This window comes from Lycium barbarum, chromosome 5, assembly GCF_019175385.1.
Source record: "Lycium barbarum isolate Lr01 chromosome 5, ASM1917538v2, whole genome shotgun sequence".
Lineage (NCBI taxonomy): Eukaryota > Viridiplantae > Streptophyta > Magnoliopsida > Solanales > Solanaceae > Lycium > Lycium barbarum.
Genome location: NC_083341.1, coordinates 137,334,629 through 137,342,901, shown reverse-complemented (window position 1 = coordinate 137,342,901; position 8,273 = coordinate 137,334,629).

The window sequence follows — 8,273 nt, the reverse complement described above, 5'->3', positions numbered from 1 at the left end:
GCTAGATGCTGAAATCCATCTTGATGCTATGGGTCTTGGAGACACCATTAAAGAAAATAATAAAGCATCCAACCAAGAAAATGCCAAGGCTATGATATTCTTGCGTCATCATCTTGATGAGGACCTGAAAATTGAATATTATACTATTAAGAATCCACTCATTTTATGGAAAAACTTGAAAGAAAGGTATGACCACCTGAAGATGGTCTTCCTCCCAAAAGCACGACATGAATGGATCAATCTAAGGCTACAAGATTTCAAATCAGTTATGAAGTATAACTCTGAGATGTTCAGAATTACTTCTATATTGACACTATGTGGAGAAAAGATTAGTGCTTTCGTTTAACGGATCTTATGCGATACAAATCCAAATTAGCCCACCCTATCAATTTCGATGCCCATAATTATTACTTCCTCCGGTCGGATCCATTTTACTTGTCATGTTTTTCTTTTGTACGTCTCTTAAGAAACATTAACTAAAAAGATAATTTGATTAAATTATCACTATTTAATCTCTGATATCAAATTAATACTACTCTTTTTCACTATATTAATATCTCTCTATATTTATTGAGTAAGGGTAAAGGTAAAAATTAATACTTAATTATATTTTTATTTGTTAAAATGATAACTATTTTGGATCATTTATTTTTAGAAGGAGGCAAGTAATATGAACCTGAGGGAGTAAAAAAAAAAAAAAAGGAACGAAGCTACTGTACTTGGAAATATTCTAACTATTTAGAAGAGTGAGTTTCCTCACTTCTCGTCTTCAGGTTTCGTCGTTCGTTTGTGGGCTCAAAAAAAAATTGTGGGCCCACATATTTTAAACAACTACTAATATTTAAAAATAAAAAAAAATGTGGGCCCACATATTTTAAACAACTACTAATATTTAAAAAAAAATGTGGCCCACATATTTTAAACAACTACTAATAGTTAAAATAAAAATTGTGGACCCCATATTAAACATCAACCAGTAATTAAAAAAAAAAGTGGAACCCACCACAACTACTAACATTTAAAAAAAAAATTGTGGCCCACATATTTTAAACAACTACTAATATTGTTTTTTTTAAATGTGGGCCCCATATTAAACACCAACCAGTAATTAAAAAAAAAAAAGTGGAACCCACCACATCCAAACTCACGGGAAAAAAAAGTGGATCTCATATTAACAAAATCAAACAATATTAAAAAAAAAGTGAATCCCATATTAAAAAAACAAACAATGTTAAAAAAAAGTGCTTAGAAAATCAAATCGTCAGGTTTCTGATGTGGCGTGATTTTACGCCACAATCGATGTCTTTCGGCTATAAGTTTTATTGTCTTTAAGCAAGTCTATGTTATTTTACGCGGTTTTTAGTATGTTTCAGGCAATACGGGGTCCCTAGAGCCTAAGTGTGGAAAACAAGCAAAAAAGCGAAAAAAAAGCTGCAAAACTGGAAACAATTGGACATTCTGGAAATATTGGCTGAACTATTACTCTGCGCGTTCGCGGTCGGATATCACGCGTTCGCGTTGAAGAAAGAAAGTGATTCCACGCGTTCGCGCAGAAAAGTGGCGCTTTCGCGTTGAAGGTTTTTCGGCCCAGTCCGAGCAGAACTTGGGCTTTGACGATTTCTGCTATTCCAGTTCCTTTAAAAAGCCAACTAGGGTTTGTTAAACATATCTTTGGCATAGCACACAAGTTCTTGGAGGCTGGGGTTTCATCTACACAATTGGAAGAGAAGATTGGAAGCACTTCAATGAGATATTTCTTAATCCTTTCTTCAATTCCTTGTTTTGTATTGAATATTTAAGTGTGTAGTATTTTCTTCTTTCACTTGAATCTTGTTTATGATATTATTCATTATCAAGTGTTGGATTAAATCTCTTGTTATGCTTATGTATTGAATGATTTTTATTTCTAATGAAGTGGGTTAATGTTTTTCTATCAATTCTTCATGCTTAAATGTCTCTTAGTGGTTGCAACCATTATTTGTGCCTTAGTACTTTTATTTTGCTTGAGAAAGAAAGTGAAAGTTAGGAAAAGAGTTAGATAGCAAAGATTTGGGTCAGTAAACTCATCTAATAACTTGAGCTCGGAAGAGAATAGTTACTTGAGGTTAAATTGATTGTGCCTAATATCACACTCTAAGGCTTGGAAAAGCTTAGAGTGAAATTCATTGATTTGGTTAGAAAACTTTCAATGAGATTTTAGAAATCATTATCTATTAACATAAACCCGCTCTTAGTTGTAAAATTGTAAAATACATTGGATCATTACTAGAGAGTAATTTCCCTTGTATCCATGTTTGTGGCCGTTGATCATTTTACTTGCTTTCTAGGTTAGTTTACATTTCCGCATTAGTTATAATTTTCTCAAAAAACCAAAATATTATCTATCGTTTGGCTTTAGCTTAGTTGGTGATAGTTCCTTACTTATTTAAATCGCCTAGTATATTGTTCCCTGTGGGATCGACCCCGACTCATAGTTGGGTAAATTATATTGTGACAACCGTTTACACTTTCTCTTTGAGGAGTGGATTTGGACGTTATCAATTTTGGCGCCGTTGCCGGGGAACAATTTGGCGTATTTGGGTTAGTTTGGGATTTTAAGCTTGCTTGCTTTGGTCCAAACTTGTGAATATGTGTTTGTGATTTTTTGTGTTTCTTTGTGTTAGTTTTTTTATTTTTTGTTATTTATTTTTGTTACCTGTGTCTCTATGGCATCTTGGAATGAAAATGGGTTTGATAGTTGCAACCTATATTTTGATGACCCATGTCCATATTGTGGAGGACCCCACTTTTGGCAAGATTGTGAAAATGCTCCCGGGAAAGAGATGTGTGCACCGTCTCAATCCTATGATGAGTGTAATATATATGGTGGTCAAGGTGGACATCGGGGTGATTGTCCCAATTATTTTGCTCCCCCTCCCCCAAGTTGTTCTAACGAAAATGTTAGTTGTGCTTTTGAGTTTGATAGGGACAATGACATGACAAGTGAAGGACAAAGTGCCGGATATGAAGGAATCATGGCAATACTCCAAACATACTTAGATCGAGAAACTAAAATAGAGGAAGAGCGAAAGCTCGTCCAACAATCCATTTTAGAAAATGAAAAAGCTATGAAAAGAATGAATGATTCATTTGAGGATGTCAATTCCTCAATTGTCATGGAAATGTCGACTTCTCAAAATGAAATGGTTGAAGAAGAGATTTCAAATTTAAAAGATGAGCCCGAAAATTCTGGTGACCACAACGAAAGTTGTGAAATTGAAGAAATGGTTCAACTTGAAGAAGAGAAAAATCTTGAAGAAGAAATCTTCAATTCTCAAAAAGAAGAAGTTGAGGAAATTTTGAAAATCATAAGGGGGAGGAATGAAAAATATGGGCAAGTCTTGACCAAATTATGGGAAGATGATGAAACTGTCCAAAAGGTGTATCTCACCCTGGATGGATTTTTACAAGAGTTGAACGACTCTCACAATGAAGAAAAACTTGACAAAATGAAAATTTTGAGCCAAGATTGGCTAATGAATCAAGCTCAACAACTTGAAGCCTATGGAGATCACCGTGAAGGCATTTCACGGATGATAGAAGAATTTCTAAAAATGCATGTTGAGCCAAGTCAAGAAATTGAGCTACTTGAAATTGCTATCCGGAAATTGGAGGCCGAATTGAATGCAAAGATTGAAGCATGTAATGCTCAATATCAAAGGGACATGGATTATAATTTTGAGTTGGTTTCCAATGAAGAAGAGGTCAAGATTGATTTTCATGAGCTAATGGTGAATTGCCAACCGACCAACCCAAAAATAATGCAAGATGCCAAAGTTGAAGAAGTGATACTAGAGTTGAATAACAAGGTTCACAAAATAATTTTTGAAGACTCTAGTTCATTTTTGGGTGAGGATGTCAAAAATGAAGCGAATTGAAATTGATGCGCACTGGACCACATTCCAAACATTTTTCAACATTGTGCTTGGTTGATGATATGGAAGTTGAACTAACCGAGCCTGTGGAGAATTTTGAAGATGAAGAAGAAAGCGTTTTCATTTTGAAGTTTGTTATGCCAAGAAGACAAAATGGTATGCCTCACTTACTGGCCAAGAAGTGCAAAATGCGACACCCGAGAGTTGGCCTCTTTGCTTTTCTACCACCGCCCCAGGAGCGTCATCATAATCTTGATTCAAAGTTGGGGTGAAAATTCATATCCTCCAAGTGGAGGGAAAAGTGGTAAAGGTAACCGTCGTGCCGCGACGTTAACTTAAGCGCTTGGTGGGAGGCAACCCATCGTTTTAAAAATTTTTAATCATTTTTGAAATTTTATTTTTTAGAATAGTTTAGTTTATGATTTTTGACTAATCTGCAAAGTTTCAGAATATTTTGAGTTGTTTTGAGCATGTCGGATTTCCGGACAGCCCCCAAACCAGTAAAAGCTACTGAAATTTTTTTTTCAGGTGACATAACCTGCGAATCGCAGGTCATGCCTGCGAGTCGCAGGTCGGGTCTCAAGTCGTGACAGTGTGTAAAAAAAAAAATTGTTCAGCGCGAACGCGCCAACGCGCAGTTCCCAAGTATACAAAACAGAAGAAAAAGGGGGTATAACCCCCATTTCCCTCACTTTTCTCTCAAACCCAACTTCAAATTTTAAGAAAAATTCTTCAACTTGCAACCACAAGGTATGTGATTCTCTCATTCTCTTGTTCATAGGGTTGTTTTTATCATCTTTTCATGTTAGAAATTGTGAAAGAAAATTTTGACTTTCACTTGCTTAAGCATAAAAATTTGATGAAATTGTTGAATTTCCTGTCATGTAAATTGTTATTAGTTGTTGAGTGATGTGAGTTGAGAGTTGGATGCTGATGTGTGCAAAAGATGGGGCAAAATACGTGCTTAAAACCATTAAAATGAAGCCCCAAAAATCATGCCCATAACCTGTTTTTGAAAATGCCTTATGAAAATCTGAACCGACTCAGCGCGATCGCGCTGATACACTGCGCGAACGCGCTGGAAAGATGATTCAAAATGGCGCGAACGTGACCCTTTGTTGTGCGATCGCGCAGAACGAATAAATTAAAATAGCGCGAACGCGCCCATTTGTTGCGCGATCGCGCTGAAGGAAAACAGGCAGTGCACAAACAGAATGCTCGCACAGAGTTGCTAGAAACTTTGGTGACCAATTTCCTTGGCCTAATTGCCTCATTATACATCGTTTTAGGTATTTATATGTATGTTCGACATGTGCTTTTGTTTTGTAGGTACTTAAGCTTGAAAAATGGCTTCAACATCCAATGTTGCCCAAGTGCCCTTGATTGAATACTACGATACCACCACCTTTCAGTCAGCAAAATGTTCGAAGCTCTATGATAGACTGCTGGAAAAGAGCTTCATCGAAGAAAGGGGCATTGTAACAGAAAATTTGGAAGAAAAGATGCCCGAGTTCTATGAAAGGTTGGTAATAAGCAGATGGATACGTTTTGCGGATGAACCAATCAAGGCAAATTATACCCTTGTGAGGGAATTCTATGCAAATGCTGCAGAGGCAGACATTACAGATCTGGCGATTGTCAAAGTCATAGGCGTAGATGTCCTGTGCAATGCTTCTCGAATCAATGCCTACTACAATCTGCAGGATGGTGACAATAGTGAGATGGCGTAGAGGTACGAACAAATGAAGCAACAATGGTTTGTGACCCACCTTCACGGTGGGGAGCAACCAAAGTGGTTGACCACAATGCAAAGGAAGATTGACTCCACAGAATTCACTGCTGAGGCCAAAACTTGGCTAGATATTGTGACATCCAGGGTGTTGCCTTCTAAACATGATTCAGAGGTGCCCCTTGAGAGGGATAAATTAATTTGTGCTGTGATGGAAGGATTGTCTGTTGACGTGGGGAGTCTTATTAAGCGAGAAATACGGGAGGTGGTTGATAACGTCCAAATCCACTCCTCAAAGAGAAAGTGTACATGGTCGTATGCAATATAATTTACCCAACTATGAGTCGGGATCGATCCCATAAGGAACAATATGCTAGGCGATTAAGAAAGTAAGGAACTTTCACCAACTACGCTAAAGCCAAACGATAGATAATATTTTGGTTTTGTTTGAGAAAATTATAACTAATGCGGAAATGTAAACTAACCTAGAAAGCGAGTAAAATGATCAATGGCCACAAGTTTGGATACAAAGGAAATTACACTCAAGTAACGATCCAATGCATTTCACGATTTTACAACTAAGAGCGGATTTATGTTAATAGATAATGATTTTCTAAAATCTCATTGAAAGTCTTCCAACCAAATTAATGAATTTCACTCTAAGCTTTTCCAAGCCTTAGAGTGTGATATTAGGCACAATCAATTTAACCTCAAGTAACTATCCTCTTCCGAACTCAAGTTATTAGATGGGTTTAATGACCCAAATCCTTGTTAACTAATCTTTCCCAAATTGACTTTCCTCTCTCGAGCTCAAATCAAATTAAATGGGTGAGTCCTAGGGTTAGCTAATCCCTTTGGAAATATTCAAGAACGAGATTAATTAAAGAAACAATAACCCACTTCATTAGGAATAAAAATAATTCAATACATAAGCATAACAAGAGTTTCAAACCAAACTTTAATCAAGAATATTTTCATAAACAAGATTCAAGTAATGGAATAGAAAGCTACACACATAGATAATCAATACAAAACAAGGAATTGAAGAAAGGATTAAGAAATATCTCATTAAAGTGCTTCCAATCTTCTCCTCCAATGGTGTAGATGAAATCCTAGTCTCCAAACTTGTATGAAAAATGGCCAACGATGAATAAAATTGCTCCCTTATCTTCCTTTTGTAGTTGCCTAATTTTTCCAAGTTCAAAAAATGACAAAATATGCCCCAGATTTCAGTTTTTGCAGTTCTGTCCCGTTTTTGCAAAACTGTCCACTTTTGACAGTTTCGCAAAACTGTGCAGTTTTTGTCCAATTTGGCCTCTTTTTGACTTTATTTTCACTTGGTTTCTTCCGATCACTTCTAAATCACATAAACCTATAAAATGGAAATAAACGACATTAAATGCACTATTTTCTCAATCAAAACATAGCAATAATCTAAGATTAAAGAAGAAATAAGTTGGTAAAATACCAACTTATCAAACCTCCAAACTTAAACTATTGCTTGTCCTCAAGCAAATCAAATTATAATTTCCTTCAAAGGACTCCATTCAAAAGTGCACCAACATCATACCAAGTCAAAAAGGTCTACTTTAAGCACAAACACATGACTTTGATTGGTACCAACAATTAATCCAAAACATAGGAATCACCAACTTCTTCTCAAAAACTTCATTTTCATTTCAAGTGTCCAAACACCAAGTTAATCAAAGTAGCAATCACGTCATGACAATAAAGCTTCAAAATTTGCCTCATTATCACAAAACAACTTTCTTTTGTTCATTCCTCTCAATTGGAAAATGTAACAAATTCATAACTTAAATTCTCATGTGCCCTCACACTCAAGAGAGAATCCCACACTTAAAAAATGTAATTCAAATGAGATATCAAATAGAAAGAATTAGCTCTCTCTCTCACAAAGATGTTCAAATGCACACAAGTAGTACCATAAGCTTGCCCTTCATGTATTTCTCCACTAATGTAGACACACTTGGTTCAAAATCAATTAGGACTTAAAGGGTTGTAATTTAGGCTTTTGGTTAAGGTAGGACACAATTAGGGTAAAAGTGACTCAAAACCTCCCTAAGCACTACAATTTTCAACATTCAAAGCACACTTCCTTTGAAACTTTTCCATTCCTTTCTTCATTTTTTTTCATTTCACCACTTAGTCTTCCCATTAATCACACTCTTTATTCTTCCTTCATTTTTTTTTCTTTTTCAAAATAACAAGGAAGTTTACAAAAAAAATTTCACCTTTTCACTTTTAAAGTAACTCCCACATAACAACTTTTCCAACCATCACCCCCAAACTTAGGCTTTTAGCCTATGTTTGCACTTTCAACGCACTTAAGGAGGTAGAGTACCAAAAGATGGATCAATGAAGAACAAGGTAAAGCTTGTAACATGGTTGTCAAAGAAAAGGTTAAAGGCTCAAAAGGGGTTAACTAGGGAAAACATGCAAGGGTAGGATATTTAAGGCGCAAAAACCGTCCAAGGAAGGCCTAACATCATTTTTTAAACCAAGTGTAGACTAGGATTTCGCCTTGAAACACATTCCGGGCAAGTTCTAGACCACAAGTAATGCAAAAGAACTCACAAAACCTTACCACACATGGCACATGCAAACTCAAG